Source organism: Perognathus longimembris, chromosome 12 (assembly GCF_023159225.1).
Source record: "Perognathus longimembris pacificus isolate PPM17 chromosome 12, ASM2315922v1, whole genome shotgun sequence".
Classification (NCBI taxonomy): Eukaryota; Metazoa; Chordata; class Mammalia; order Rodentia; family Heteromyidae; genus Perognathus; species Perognathus longimembris.
The window spans coordinates 10115012-10131112 of record NC_063172.1 but is presented as its reverse complement, the minus strand read 5'-3'; the positions used below and the strand labels follow the sequence as shown (position 1 = coordinate 10131112).

Genomic DNA, 16101 nt, shown 5'->3' with positions numbered 1-16101 from the left:
GTAAGAGCAGAGGGCTAGAACCAGACCCCTCCTCATGGAGCAGGGTTGCATTCCCCTTCTGCTGGGCTCTCACTGCTGACATCCCATTGGCCGAGGGCAGTAATAGGGTCATTGTCTGTAGCAGTGGAGCGGAGGAACGTGAGAATGCAGGTAGGGGGACGCTGTTTCCAATATATCACTCACAGAGTCATCTCAGATGTCGTTTGGGCTTCCTTGAGCTTAAAATTACTTAAAAAACCATCGCACTGTTAGAAAGAGAAAGGCTAGCAAGGATCACTCGGTGCCAGGACAAATCACTGCAGGAGATTGGACAGTGACTCCCGGGCTGGGTGGGACTAGCAGGCTTTCAGCCAGTACTCAAGTGTCATCTACCTGTTTCCTGTGTGACCAGGTGACGCAGATGAGAAACCCATTCCATCACGCTGTGCTGCTTGGGGAGAGGAAGCTCTGAAGAAGAGAATCTTACAGCCTGTTAGAACTGGTGGCTTCCTCCAACATCCCTGTGGGTGGCCGCCCCACGTTAGGACACAGCAGAGATTTCCGCTGGACACGCAAGGAGTCTTCAGGGAAGAATCTTGTGAGATATCAGTGTCAGTCCTTGAACTAGAACCTAGCTTCTGTGGGTGGGCTGGGATGTAGAGGGGTTAAAAAACATTTCCAGCCTTGAGAACTGAAACAAAAGTTAGGAACCTGGCCTCCACCTATATCCTTCAATCTTATATGGTTGGAGCTGTTTCTCCTCCTTCACCGCCCCCAAAAGGGCACTGTTCCCCACTCAGTTACTTTGGAGACCTATGTACTCTTGTTTGCTTCTCACACCAAGAGGGTGGGGCTGAAGGTGCTTCGTGGGTGGCCAGAAGCCAAAGGCTTGTTTGGGCAGATATTTCCTTCATCAACTCATCTCCCCTGTGCCCTTAATGGGCATCTAAAGGTGACTTTATGTGCCTTTCGTCTTGGCCTTGGGCTTGATCTAAGCGCAGAGCCTTGAAAGGAGCAGACAGAACCAAGATGCTTTACCCTCTGGAACAAGCCTTTCTCCCACACCAGGAAGTCTTCGGGAGAGGAGCCACCTGCTTCTGGCTGGCCGGCTGCTTAGGCTGTGATAGCACTGGGAACATACAGAAGACAGAAAAACAAACATTACTCACTGGGGACTTCCATCCTTGAGCCAGTGGGCTCTGGACACCTCATGATTTATCATGCTTCCCGTAGAACCAGCATGTTGATATTTAGGACCACGCTGACAGCCATCTTCTTGCCACTTCCTCCATCTGTTGGGCACTCAGTTGTATGTCAGGTACCTGGCTAGGCCTTGGGGAAATGATGAAGAGTAAGACATGGTACAGGGGACAGACAGGTCAGCCCGTGATTGTCTCAGGGGTGCCTGCCTGTGTCTGCATCAAGGATTAGGAAAAGGATTGTAGAACATGATGAAGATTCAGATCTAGAGATAAAGGGGATTCTGCTGGATGATCCAAGTGGACCCACTGTCATCACAAGTACCCTTAGAAGAGAGAAGTAGGGGAGGTTTGACTACTAAGGTGATGTGCCCATACAAGTGGAGATTGGGGTGATGGCAATGTCTCCAGGAGCCAGGGCAGGAGGTGTCCCTGGCAATTGTTCTCTTTTGGTGCCTCCAGAAGGAACCAGTGTACTGGGTACTGACTGTGTCCTTTTAGCTCCTTAAGACTTCTTTTAGATTTGGACTTGCAGAGCTGTGAGAGAATACATTGGTGGTTTCAGCTGCTGTGTTTACAGTCACTAGCTATATCAGCAAGAGAAACTGGAGTATGGTGTGGGATGTCTGAATCCCATGACCCCACGGTGATGCAGGGGCTTGCCTGGCTCGCTGGCTCTGACCCACGTTCTAATGCCTGCATTGGCTTTCTGCGAGTTCAGAGGGTTTTTTTTGCTCTGTCACTTCCCAAAGCCTCAGATATAGCTGCCACCTGTAAAAGAAGGACATTAGTCGTTTCCACCTCATGATGAACTGCACATGGCTTTGCCAAATGCCCTGCCAGGTGTGTGTGACAGCTAAATCATCCTGGATGCAGAACCTCTGGCTCCCAACCTTTGCAACACCAGAAGTTCTTTCTCTTGACTCCCTACTTGAAGGTTTTGTTTTTTTTTTTAACTAAATGAACCTCATTTGTTAAGTATTTCTGGTGGGGAGGGGAGATGTCACCAAGCCAAATTGATGCATTCTGGCCTGTGTCAAACAAAGATGCGTTAGGTGACAACTGTGTGTGTGTGTGTGTGTGTGTGTGTGTGTGTGTGTGTGTGTGTGTGTGTTTGTTTTAACTGAAAAGGAAGGTTCCGCATCTGGAACCATTGCTGCCCAATTGAAAAATCAGCCTGCAGCCCCCATGGAGGAGTTCTGAGACGCAGGTGTACTGCTAGAAACTCATTTAGTCATTGGAGATGAAGGATTTGCATCAAATGTCTGTGGAAGTACCTTTGATAGCCAGCTTTCTCCCCGAGTCCCTGTGCCAACTCCTCCCCCTCAGGCCTGAGCAGTGCTATTTACTCCACTCGTATTGTTCAGTGTTGGCCAGGTGTCAGAACTTCCTGTGGGCATGAGGGTGCTCCATCAAACAGCAACTTGGCCACTGCACTAGAGGAGGCCTGGAACCATAGTGGGGGGAGAGAGGAAGAGGGCGGGGAGAGGAGGGAGGGAGAGAGAGAGGGAGGGAATGAATGAGAATGGGATTTTGGGTGCAGTTAAGGCTAGGAGAGGTGGCCAGAAGCTGGTTACTCATACCTATAATCCAAGCTATGCTCTGGGGCTGGCAACTAAGGTGGCAGTTCAAAGTTAGCCTGGGCAGACAAATCTGAAAGATTCATGCCTCTAATACTAACCAGCAAGAAGCTGGAAGTAGGGGTGTGGCTCAAGGGTACACTGCCAGCCTTGAGCAAAATGAGCTAAGCAAGAGACCCTAAGTTCAAGCCCCCCATGACTCTTCTCTCTCTCTCTCTCTCTCTCTCTCTCTCTCTCTCTCACACACACACACACACACACACAGCAAGGAGGAAAGTGTGGCAGGCTCCAGGGTGGTGATCTGTGGACCCTTTGTTTATTTATGTGTCCAGTCCTGCATACTTGTGCATCCCTCACTTGTACCCCTTCTGGATCATTCGGTGTGTTTCCTGCTGGCCTTCTCCCTAGGAACAAAATCCTTCACTGCTCATGAAAATACGCTCTGTAGTTGATGGTCTAAGAATGGCAGGCCTCTTTCCAAGGTGGGATACAGGCTGCTTTCCGGAAGCTCAGTGAGAAGAACTCTGGAAACCTTCAGTTGGTCCGGTTGACAAATCTCTCCCCGCACTTGGGCAAGGCCTGGGAATCACACTTTATGATCTGCACAGGGAAAATGGTAGATCCTTCTTCCTGCTCCATGACGTCAGCCAGGGTCTCAGTCCCCAGCAGGGTTCCTTGGTCTCTTGCCTCTTGCCTTTGTGCTTAGGTCCTGGCTGTCGGAGGAGAAGGGGACAGGTAGATAGGGAGGGGGGGATCCACCTTGCTTGTCTGGCCATCCTGTTCTGAACCACAGCAGACTTTTTCCCCCCCTCCTGGCCACAATCATGTGTAATTCTTTCTGCCTTTGTTCTCAGAGATTCCTGTGACCGTTGGTGTGTGAAATGGTAGCTCCTTGGCGGTAGAGTTGACAGAGGTTGTTGAATACCTGCTCAGGTTCCTGCCTCCCCTCCCCTCTTTCCTTCCTCCCTCCTTCCCTCCGCCCTTCCTTACCTGGCTGCCATCCCATTCTTCTCTTAGTTGAGAGAACAATCTACAGTAGCCACCTTAGGGACAGGACTCCACCGAAGACGTCAACCCCGCCCGCCAACAGCTTGCTGTGCCCTTTTCCTTTCCACTGTGCTCAGGTCATCATGGCTGTGGCTTAAGGACGCCTGGACCCTTTCCAGCTATGTGGCCTTCCGTGCCTCATCTGGTCCTGAGAAGTGGGTTGACATGGCATATTCCAGCCACAAAGGACAGTGGGGCTCAGGGTTGAGGTAGATGGCTCCGAGTGAGCGTGGTCACTGGACCAAGCAGGAGGCTCCTGGTCTCCCAGGGTACTGCAGTCACGGAGGAGGAGAAGCCAGTGGCCTGGCCAGGTGTCTGTGTATGTCTATCAAAGGTAGCGCTTGTGCTGGGGCGGGGTGGGGCCGAGGGGGGGCGGGGAGCAGGGGGGAGGCCGGATATGAGGAACCAGGGAAAAGGAGACTTAAGTTTCTACTGGGAATTAGAGCGGAAGTGCAGGTGTTTCTTTTGTGAGCAAGAGTGGGATTTTTCTAGTTCAGATGTTGATCAGACATCTGAATGGAGATCTTTTTTTTTAATTGAGGAAGAAGCTAGCTATGTGCATCTGGAGTGGGAAGTTCATTTTGTCATTTGGACTAGGTAGGTGGTCAGAGGTTTGGTCAGCTACCAGTTGAGCTGTCATTTGAAGATGTTTTTTGTTTATTTGTTTTCTTTCTGAGAAGGAGAGTCTATCTATGTAGCCTAGGTGGGCCTTGAACTCTTGATCCTTCTACCTCTGATTCCTAGGTGCTAGGGTTAGAGCATGAACCAGCACACCTGGTTAAGGTGATTTCTCAGTGAGTTTAACACTTCAATTAGTATGCTGAATAAACGGAATAACCCACCATAATGTAAGTGGGTTTCATCCAATCAGTTATAGGCTTTACAAAAAGAAAAGACCAGGGTCTCTCTTTTTTTAATTTGTTTCTTTATTGTCAAAGTGGTGTACAGAGGGGTTACAGTTTCGTATGTAAGGCAGTGAGTACAGTTCTTATCCAACTTGTTACCTCCTCCTTCATCCCCTATCCCCACCCCAAGACCAGGGTCTCTTGAAGCACTGGGAAGTGCGGATTCTGACTCTGACATCGTAGCATCCTCTGACTCTGACTGCTGCCCACTTGCTGCATCAGTTCTTTTCTGAGCCCTGCTGTGCTGGCCTAGCCATCTGATCTGGTCTTGGGAGCCCTCTGTGATTGTGTGAGCCAGTCTCTTAAGATCGTCTGTCTGTTCTACTTCTCTGGACAACAACTCTTAGCTAATTCATGCAGGAAAGTGCTCAATTTGGGTTTACAAAGAGGAAGAAAGCATTTGGATTCTTTGAACCTTGAGGCAGTGTTGTGATCACTTCACACAGGCAGATATGGGCAGCGGAACCATTTTGTTGGGGTATACAGTGCAGGTCAGGAGGCTCAGAACTATGTGTGTGTAAGGGGGCGGGTAATGTCTGTGTGTGTGGTACATTGAATATATATGAGTAGGTGAATGGGGCCAGTATTTAATGGTCACTTACTATGGGCCTGGCATCCCTCAGCGATGCCTCTTTTTGACACCAGAGCTATCCATCTTTTAATGCTGGTTTTCCCTGGAACGATGGGCAAGGGTCCCACTGTGGCCACCAGCTTTGTGCGATGCTGCACAGTCTTTGTGTTGCCGCCTCTCCCGGTGGGGAGCAGTCGCAGAGCCCCAGCTGTTGCTTGTCCTGGGTCAGACTGTTTTGGCCACTTCCGGGCCCTTTTCTGTTCCCTTGCCCTCTAGCCTCTGGAAGCCATCTAGCTTCCCTTGGAACTGAATAATACTGGTTATTAAAACATGCGCAGCTTCCTTACTGGCAAGCCCCTGTAAAAATAGTTCTGCAGCCCCGAGAGACAGAGTCACTTGAACTTTGTGACTCGAAAAACACTTGGTGTGAATAATGCCGAGCAGAGTGCCCCACGGAGGGACTGCCCTCGCCCTCTTTGTTCCTTGTTTTCTTTGCGAGGCAGAATGTTTAGCCCATATTTTCCAAGAACTGTGTAGGTGGGTTGCTGGGGACAATTGATCTTTTTAGAGAAGTATTGTTCTTCGAGGTGTGGAAACCATGAAGCAAAGAATCACATTGAGCAAGATTCGTCCTGGTGACCAGGCCTGGGCTAATTCTGGAGAGTGTGTTGCAATGTGTTTGGGCTTTGTGTACTTATAGGTGGAGTACCCCGTACCCCAAATGCTTGCCACTAGAAGGACGAGGGGGGCACTGTGTTGTGGCCACCTTGCACAACACTGGCTCCGCCCTGGACTGCAGGATGGTCTGGAACAACACTTCCCACCTCGCTGAGCATCAGGGTCTCTGCCAGCAAGGAACTGGGCAAGGTGGCTCCTGGAGGCTGGGTCTTTGGGGATGGCTGTCCTTGTAAAAGCTACCTCCCTCTCTTGGCACCCTGCCTGCTTGATGCCGTACTGTGGAGGGCTTTCTGGGACTGCCAGGTTAAATTTGGATTCTGTAATGCAGTGAAATGCCCTGGATTTCAGACATGGCTGTGAACTTCAAAACACTCAAAGCACCTGATAGGTGAAATCCATAGCTAGATCAAGCCCCGAGTGTCCCTTCCGGGGCCCGCGGTTAGTTTGTTGTTCTTCACAGGTTATCACAGGCAGCTCTCTTGATTCATCATGTTTTGAAATCACAGGTATTTTCAAGGAACTGGGGGGGGGGGGGGAGTCACAGTGCTGTTGCCTAGGGAGGTAGAGAGGCCTTCCTTTGTCTTAGATGAAACCCTATGTTTACAGAGGGGCTGGAGCTGGTCACCTGCTCTGTCCCAAACATCAGGTCCTCAATGGCATTCAGAGACAGAGGAAATCGAATATTTCACCCTCTTCATTTTCTACTCCATGGTCCGAAGTTTAGTGTGTGTGTGTGTGTGTGTGTGTGTGTGTGTGTGTGTGTGTATTCTTATTGGGTTTTTGAGGCAGGTCTCATGTCACATAAATGAGCCTCAAACTCTCAATCTTCCTGCCTCCGCCTCCTAAGTGCTGGGATCTCAGACCTGAGTCAACGTGTGGTGGCCCTTTCTTTCTTCTCAAATTGTTACATGGTACATGAAAACATGACATGTTTTCCCTACTGTGGTTCATTAATGCCCATTTTCTTTTGTCTGTTTTGCTTTCTTATTTATACTTATGGTTTCATGTCAGAGGGTCACCCAAGTTGTGTTCTTCCTTCCCTCCTTCCCATCCTCCCTCCCTCCTTCCCATCCTCCCTCCCTCTTTCCCATCCTCCTTCCCCTGCATCCCTGAATCTGTTGTCTCATCCAGCCTTTCTCCCTACAGATCTGATACAGGGGCCAGATCCTGGGGCCTGGTCCCTGGGACTGCAGACCAGGGGGATGGAGGGGAATCACTTGGTGGGGATGCTAGAAGCAGTTCCTCTGTGAGATCCTCTGAAGCAGATGCTTGTCTCTCAAAGGAATAGTCCACCATTGGGCCACTATGGCCACCTCTGCCTTTCGGATTCTTCTAGAATTGTCATCACCACCACCTGCCCTTCTGCCCCACTGTTTCCCATAGCTGGTTCCTGCGGCTTGGATAGAACACATTATGGTGGGCTCTGGAATGAGGGTCACGAGAGGGGATGAGAGGACCATCCTGGACTAGTTTTAAAGTGCTCACAGGACCCCAGGGCCTTCTTTCCTGGAGAGGTGTGCACAGCGGAGTGAAGGCAGCATTTGTTTTACAGATGGAGAGGAAGCCATGATCTCCCCTTATTTCCCGAATGCGTTCAAAGCATGCCGTCAGGCCTCCGTCCCCAGCGCCTCACGCGTGGAATTCTTTCCTTTCGATCCTTGTGACAGAACCCCGAGTGAAGATCTGTGGTGTGGCACTAGGCATGGAAGCCTTCATAGACGCATTGTATGCTCTGTGTGGCTCTCCCATTTTGTCCTGTGTGCAAAGTGGGATTCATGCTGTGGGCTTTCTTCTAGGGATGTTGGGGGGTGGGGGTGGGGAGGAGGGGCGCAGTTTTTCTCATGAACCATCGACCTAACTTCAGAATGAAACCTGGCATGCAGGAAGTACTCAGCAAGCACACACACACACACACACCACAACACACACACACACACACACACACACACACACACACACACACACGGAGCTTAAATGACATCTCATTGGTGGGACCTTCCCTGGCCTCTGTGGGCAGTTCTGCTGCGAGTCCCCACCTCTTTCCTTTCTGTCCATTTACTTGCCTACTAACCGCCACCTTCACCCCCATAAAGGCAGAAACTTTTGCTGCCTTTGATGAATGCCTTCATTCCTTGGAACAGGAGAGGTGCCTAGTAAATTTGTGCTGAATGAATGAATAAATATTGAATCTGTACTTTAGAGATGACCTTCAGGCCCAGATCCTGGCAGGGACAGAGATAAAGTCTTTAGCTCAAGGTCACCCGGCGACTGGCAGGCAAACCTGGGCCCAAAGCTATGTTGTAATAGAAACCATGCTGGAGACAAGGGAAGGGAGAGGGGAGGAAAGGAAAGATGGAAGGAAGGAGGGAGGAACAAGGAAGGAAGGAAGGAAGGAAGGAAGGAAGGAAGGAAGGAAGGAAGGAAGGAAGGAAGGGCTGATGAAGTTGTGAGATGTTCCGTAGAAAATACCCCGTTTGTTGCCTGGGTCATTCGCCTTCAGTGTCTGTCAAGTATTTGTTATTCTCAGTGGGTTTGGCACATTGTGTTGCACTCCCATGTTCCTTGTTTGGCATTTCTGTCCGCGTCTTTCCTGACAGTGGGGATAGAGCCTTGTGCAGGGCAACCTCCCCCCCCCCCCCCATTCCTGGTATGTGGTTGATACACTCTACTATAAGTGCATGAATGAAGAAAAGAGATGAGTAAACAAATGGGCTGGAGGTTTGCTGGGGCCAGGCTGGCCGTCGGTCGTTTGGGGACATTGCTTCCTGGACTCTTATCCTTTCTTGTCAGATTCAGATCCAGGACAACTGTTCCGTTGTTCCATTGTTCCCAGATAACACCTCCTATCTGAACGTCTGCTGCGGGGCAGCCCTCAGACACACCCCAGAGCCTGCCCTATCACTGGCCCCACGTGGACCCCCTGCCTGCTCCGAAGGCAACTTTCATGTGGCCGCTTGGCTTCTTAATCCCCCCCACCCCCATCCCCACCCCACCCCCCCCAGAGTAAAAATGTTCTTAAGCAGAACATTAACTCTGCAACCAATACTCTGTCTTTCTTGAACTGTGCATGAAGACCGAGAAGACATGAGAAACAAAAGTGACTTGCATTTGTCTGCCTTTTCAGAGTGGCCTGCATCCCCCGTGTGACCCCACAGACACTCGGATGGGTCCATTCTCATCCCCATTTTACCACGGGAGAAACTGAGGCTCCACAGTTGGGTTACTTTTAGGACCACACAGTCTTTGTGGCAGAGCTGGGACTGTAAGCATCTACTCCTAACCCAGAGTTGTCTGTGCATTAGCGACCAGCGTGGCTCAGCTTGTTCCTTTTCTCTCCACTTCTTTCCTCCTTGGAGGGACTCAGGGGAGGCGTTAGAGATGTAGGATAGTAAGCTGGGTGCCAGTGGCCCTGTGGCGTACGCCTGTAATCCCAGCTACTCAGGCTAAGATCTGAGGATCTCAGTTCAAAGCCAGCCCAGCCAGGAACGTCAGTGTTACCTCCAGTTAAGCACTAGGAAACCGGGAAGGGCACTGTGGCTCAAAGTGTTCTACCGCTATCTTTGAGCAAAAGAGCTCAGGGGCTGCACCCAAGCCCTGAGTTCAAGCCTCACAACCAACCCTCCCCCCCCAATAAAAAAGAAGTGCACACAATAGAGATATAGGATACTTAGTTTCTTACCTCCTTGTAAGCATTCAGGCTTCTGGGAGCTGAGGTGGCTTCTGGAACCTTCCAAGCTGAAGGGTGGAGGGCTTTATCCTCTGCCTTGTTTCCCTCTCCAATTGGATTGGGCCTCATACCTGTTGTTCTTTTATTTTGTTCTTTAATCTTTATTGGAAAGGTGATGAACCGGGGGTTACAGTTACATAAGTCCATTTGTTTTTAAACACCGTTACCCCACCCCTCATTTCTTCCCGCTTACCCCTCCCTAGCCCCCTCCCTCCCACCTGTTATTCTTAAGCTGGGTTGAATGTTGGAATTCCGCAGCCCTGGTGCGGGCGCCCCACCGCTATGCGTGGACATCACGTGGCGTGGGTCTGGGCATGGGGGCTTGCACCATTCCTTCTGTGGACTCAGGAAGTTCCCAGACTCCATTTCAGACATAGTCCCAACCCTGCCAGAGCTGCTCACCTTGGCTCCCATCACAGCGGCTCCCGTTTTGGGAGGTGCCCAAAGAGGAAGCCCAGAGGCGCAGGGGGCCGGAGCCGTCGCCATGGCTGTCAGGCCTGATCCCTGCTGTGGGCCAGGCACTGCCCTGAGCTGCTCATCCCGTTCGCTGTTCCCACGGCCGCCCAGGAGGCCTCTGCTGACAGGAGCCCCCTATCACACACGAGAACACTGGAAGTGAAGTGGATAGGGCTCATGCTTGTGGTGCCAGGGGCAGGGTCGGGATGTGAGGCGTGATTGCTGACGGTGGCAGCCAGCCTTGCACCACTTGCAGGATGGGCTGGAAGCCGTGCTCTCCTAGGGAAACATGTTCACTCCTCAGTGTCTCCTCCATGGCGAGGCATAGCTCTGATCTGGCAGAACTCGGCTGCCCCGGAGCCTGTACGTCTCCCTCCTCACAGGACAACTGTACCCCTCGAAGCCAGACCATGTAGGCCCTTCCTCTACGTTCCTGTGCAAATGCCTCCACGTCCCTTCCCCTGCTTTGCCTCGGGAACTCCTGCTCAGTCACACCTAGCTCACACATCCACTCTCTAACTTCCCGTCTCCTCCGGGGATGCTGGGCTCTCGGGGGAGGGGTGCTGTCCTTCCACGTGCTGGCCATTCACGGTGGCCTCCTCTCACGTGCGGGTCAGCGTGCTTCGACTCGCTTCCAGCCACAGAGACCCACTCTTCATCTTCTGACTGTCCCAGCGCTTTCTGGCTGGGACTGATGGCTTCCTGCGAGAGGCCTAGGGGTCCGCATTGCATAACTGGCCTTGGTTGTACTTTCCCCGGTGGGAATAAAAGCTAACCTGAGTCCTGAGCTCCAGTGGAGGTGTGTGTCTCTTCTCTTCAGTGTTGAATATCTCAGAAGAAAACAAGAGCGCTGGCTAGCGCTGGGAATGGCCTGTAGGAAGAAAGTGGGGTATCTGAGCCTTGAGCTAGAGAAGGCAGAGGGCAGCAGGAAAGACCACCAGAAGTAAAGTGGTTTCTGTTTGCTTATATATTCCTGTGGACATGCAGTGTCTGCTCACCAAGGATGGGCAAGGGACCCTGAGTAGAGTCTCACCATGGTCTGCAGGGGTCGGGTACTTAGGATCCACTAGCTTGCAAATGTACATTATTAATGATTTGTTGCTATTCCACTCAAAACAGTCAAAGGTCAAATGATGTTAAGTAAATTTCCACAGAAACACGTGTAAGTACCACATGATATAAATAGAATCTTCATTTCAACAGTATTCAAGTAGAAAAGGAAAATGACTCAATTTTAATATTCATTTGTTAAGGATTAGTCAGTTAAATCACAATACATCTATGCAATGGAGTATTATACAGTTATTAAAAAGAATTAGCTTTAAAAGATAAGTAGAAGGACTGGGAATGTGGCTTAGTGGTAGAGTGCTTGTAGCACGCAAGAATCCCTGGGTTTGATTCCATATAAATAGAAAAAGCCGGAAGTTGTGCTGTGGCTCAAGTGGTAGAGTGCTAACCTTGAGCAAAAAGAAGCTCAGTGAGTTCAAGCCCCAGGACTGGCAAAAATAGAATAAAATAAAATAAATAAAAGATAAGTAGATAGGGTAATGCCTGCATGCATTGGTTCAGTCCAATCTTCAGTGAAGTGCATTTCAAAATATGTTCTATACCATATAAATACATAGCGTTTTTACCTATTCACTAAAACCAGTTAAAGTAGGACTGATGTCGGTGGCCCATGCAGGCTCCCAGCCATGTGAGAGCGGAGGAATTTAAAGGTTCATGGTCCAGGGCAGAAAATAAGTCCTTATCAAAAAATAACTGGAGCACAAAGGGCTGGGTGTGTGGCTCAAATGGCAGACTGTTTGTCTAACAAGCACAAAACACTCAATTCAGACTGTAGTATCAAAAAAAAATAGTGATAATAATAATAAAATAATTGATGGCTTTATGAACTGATAGGAAGCAATCTTGAAGTTTTATTAGCAGCTAACATATAACGCCAATCTTAGCAATATTGGTTTAACATAAAACTAGAGCCAGGCACTGGAGGCATGTACAAGGTCACTTTAACGTTGCTGCGTCTGCCTCTGCTGACCAGCAAGTCAGGGCTAGGACACAGACCACGGAGGCCGTGGTGAGAAAGGCAAGGCCAGGGTCCAGACCAGAGCAAGCCCCCGTGACAGTTTTCAGCTTTGTTTGAGTGCATGAATGCATAGATGAATGGATAATGGATGGACGGAGGGAGAGTTTTCTTTCTACAATAAGCTTCCCCCTGCTGCTGCTCCTTAAACACATGAGCTGGAACCTAGGCCCCATGGTGATCCTTTTTCCCTCCTCGGGGGTTCTGTCCCTGGCCTTCTCTCCTCTCTGTGGTTCTCTGTTCTATAAGACTTCCTCCCAGCCTGCAGAGAAACAAGTAACAGACATGGCCCTTTGAGATTATCCTGGGTAGCTGACATTGTCAGTTAAATCAGGCAGATCTGACCTAATTGATTAATTGAGTCTTTCAAGCTGAGCCAGCTCAGGAGCTGAGATCAGCCTTCAAGTCGTAGCAGCGTGTGCTGGTGAGTCAGATCTGCTGGGGTCTGAGACCAGGCTCCAACACTGTAGCCACGTGACCTTGACCTTCTCACTTAACCTTGCTGAATCGCAATTTCCTGATCTTTAAAGGACCGCTGGGTGGGGGGAGAGGGGGGAAACTCCCCCTCCCCCTCCTGCTTCTCTTGAGGTTGTAGTGAGGATGAAGTGTGATAACTCCAGTTGCAAATGCCTTTGGGGACCAGGAGGAGAAAATGCTTGTTGTACAGGGGCGGGGGGGGGGGGGGGGAGGGACGGGGGCTGGAAGAGGAGGAGGTCCCTCTGTCCCCTTTGTCCTCTGCAGCCTCAGCACTCCCAGGGAGAGAAGTCCCAAGGCCAAGTCAGAAGAGGTTATAATTTAGCTCTTATTCTGTGATTCAGTACATTTCTCCCAGCCACCAGGGATTTTTTTTTTTTCAGCTTAGGCAAATAAATTATCCTGTTCTACCGGGCTCTGTGTTATGTAGCCAGCCATATGTTTGAGCTTGATAGAGATCCTTATCTAGCCGGGTAATATTACCCAGCAAAGGATGACATTTCTTATCAGAGGCCCTGAGGAATCAGAGATAGGTCTTTTTCTATTCACTGGCCACCAGGGCTCTGAGCTGGCAGGGGGCAGGGAGGGGCCGGTCACCTGGGATTGGGTCACCGAGGCCTTCCTGAGTAGTATCATCTGTTCAGATAGCCACTCCTGGCCTGTGGCTTGCCTTGTCGGAAGTGGGCTCTTGAGAGATTTTTGCATTTTGCAGGCACTGATAGAGGCCGGGCCAGGGCGTATGAATGGGGAAGGAAGAAGAGAAAGCATGAATGGTGCTGTCCAGCTGACGGGGGGCGGGGGGGGGGGGGGGTTGGGGAGACTGACTCCTCGGTGGGCAGCGCCCTGCTGCGGCTCTGTAGCTGAGGCAAGGGCTGGATTATTGGGATGGTGGGATCCCCGACAGCCTCTGTCCAGCCCTAGCCTTTGGGGCCTTGTGCTCTGCTCCCCTCTGTGTGTCCATCTACCAGGTGATGCCGCAGGGGGCAGCTCATCCCACTGTTCAGTCAAGATCTACCCAGAGCGTACCGGGTTTCAATCCAGACTCTGGTGTGTTCTTCATGAACGACTGGGCAGGTGGGAATTCTGGGGCCGCCAGCGCGTGGGAGCCTGTACTCTTTACCGTGTGCCTCATGACTTGCTCTGGGGGCTCCGTGGTCTTTGGGCTTTTTACTTCCTTCTGAGATTCTGAGGGAAAGGGCAGGAGAGTCTGCCTGCGGCCAGAGCTCAAGGCACTGGAGAGTTCCAGGGTGGACAGAGAGAGAGAGAGAGAGAGAGAGAGAGAGACATCAGGGTTGATCACGTGAGTGGGGGCTGTACCCTTGGTCACAGGCACATGCTCAGGACTCTTCCCCTCCCAATTTTTGGGAAGTCCTGCCCTGTCCGGCCCTGCTCCCCAGTAATAATCTAGCTATCATCAAAAAGGGAAGGAGAAGTGGTTTTCTCTCTTCCAGGACCCCTTCCTGTCAGCAGTTCCTGCCTCGGCTTCCTTCCTGGGGGCTCCGTTTTCTTTGTGGCCCCGTGTCTCTCAGCTCTCTGCGTTCCTTTCCATCGAGGGCCTTATATTGGGGGCACGGAGGTTTCCCGTCTCGCATGTCCTTTCCTAATAGTGAAGGTCTGACATAGCTCCTCGTTGGCTCAAACACAGTCACTCCAGGACTCAGACCAGACTTCCTAGAGCAGCATTTAAGACCCACCTTGACATCACCCTCAGAGTCCTGGGTTCAAACCCCCATTCTACTACTTGCTGGTTCTGTGGGTTGTGCCCGATTTATGTTCTTTTTTTTTTTTTTCTTTCATGATTTCTGTACTTCACTGACCTTGTATGTTGGCTCATGTTTTCTTTCCTGATGTCATTTAGTCATCTGTCTTTGTTTTCATGTGGTTGATTGAGCTCCTTCGGAAACAATGATTTTTGAATTCTTGATTTTGAACAATGATGTTGAACCCACGACTCTGGATTTCTTTGAGATTTATTATTGGTGTTTCATTTGGTTCCGTTGGTTGGTGGTTGCCTGTTGGCCTGGCTACTTGTCCTGTGGCCCTGCACGGCACATCTGAAGAAACAATCACCTTCTAGAGGAAGGTGAGGCACTGGGCAGGTTGGCCAGACTCCTGGGCCATCCCGAAGTCGCCGACAACTTGGGTTGTCTTGGAGCTTGGGTCAGTAGAGCATGGGCCTAAAGCTTGGGTCCATGAGCAAAGATCCAGACCCTAAGTCTCTGGGGGCCGGTCTTCACAGTGGTCAGTGGGGTGGGTTTATTGATTGCAGCCAAGCCAGGGCCTCTCCTCGCCGCACTGAGTTGGCTTGGGGGAGATTGGATAGGAAACATTTGAAGTTGTCCTTCCTGCCCAAAGTGCATCTTTCCTGTCCTTCCTGCCTGAAAGGCTCCATGCAGGTTTTAATAATCTCTTATTTGCATTCCTTAGCTCATAGAAAATCTCCCTCCCTCCCTCCTTTCCTTCTTCTCTCTATCTTTCTTTTTCAGATACAGGATTTGAATGCAAGGCCTTGTATTTTCTTCAGCAGAGCTCTAGCCCTGGACCACACTTGGAAGTAGGCTGTTTCTCCCTGTTCAGTCATGCACTTGGGCCTTGATCCTCCCGTCATCGCCTCCACCATAGCTGGGATGACAGGCACACACTTGTACTTCCAGCATCTTATGTGAAGATGGAATCTGGAGAACGGTTTTTGCCCAGGCTAACCTGCTAATGTCTCACAAACTTTTCTTCCCTGACTAGCCTCCAACCACGATCTTCAGAATCTCATTCTCCTGTGTAGCTACGATTACAAGCATAAGGTGCTCAGCTTGTAAAGGTTGCTCAGGTTGGTTTGCCTGTGAGCCTCCGTCTCCTGCCGTCTTGCAGTCACTTCCCCCTTCACGGTGTGATTTGTCTTTGTCTCACCTCTGTCTCCTTCCACTAGATTTAAACCCAGTGAAGGCAAGTGTTTTGGAAATCAGTTTTGACTATCACAGTCATGACAATAAAAACCGTTGCTGCTTTTATAATACTAACTCTATGCCACACACTGTGCTCAGCCCTTCATTTCAACCAAATCATCCCCGTAAGACTGTTGAAACATACCCATAGTCTGTTGCATACCCATAATCTCAGCTATTCAGAAGAAGAGTGGAAGAATCCTGGTTTTGAGGCCAGTCTGTACAAAAAGTTAGTTAGATCTCATCTCAACAGACAAGCTAGGCGTGGTGGAACGTGCATGTAATTGCAGTTATAGATACAGGTAAGAGAATTGTGTGGTCTGATGTTGGTCCTAAGCAAAAACAGATGAGAGGCTATCCAAGATAATAAATAATAACTAAAAGCAAAAAAAAAATTGCCCAAGGATGTGGCTTAAAAATATCTTCCTAGCAAGTATGAGGCCCTGAATTCAAACTTCTATGT

General features: G+C 50.2%; 2 long non-coding RNA genes across 4 annotated transcripts in view; one reads left to right on the top strand and one right to left on the bottom strand.

Annotated features, from left to right (window-relative positions):
* Nucleotides 1–16101, top strand: part of LOC125360447 — a 119928-nt gene that overhangs the window by 88994 nt on the left and 14833 nt on the right. The gene's annotated exons all lie outside the window — the stretch shown is intronic.
* LOC125360449 lies at nt 387–13943 on the bottom strand. The gene is made up of 3 exons (XR_007212747.1): nt 13933–13943; nt 4810–4824; nt 387–742 (listed from the first exon to the last, which is right to left on the bottom strand). It is a non-coding gene; the product is annotated as an uncharacterized LOC125360449 (long non-coding RNA).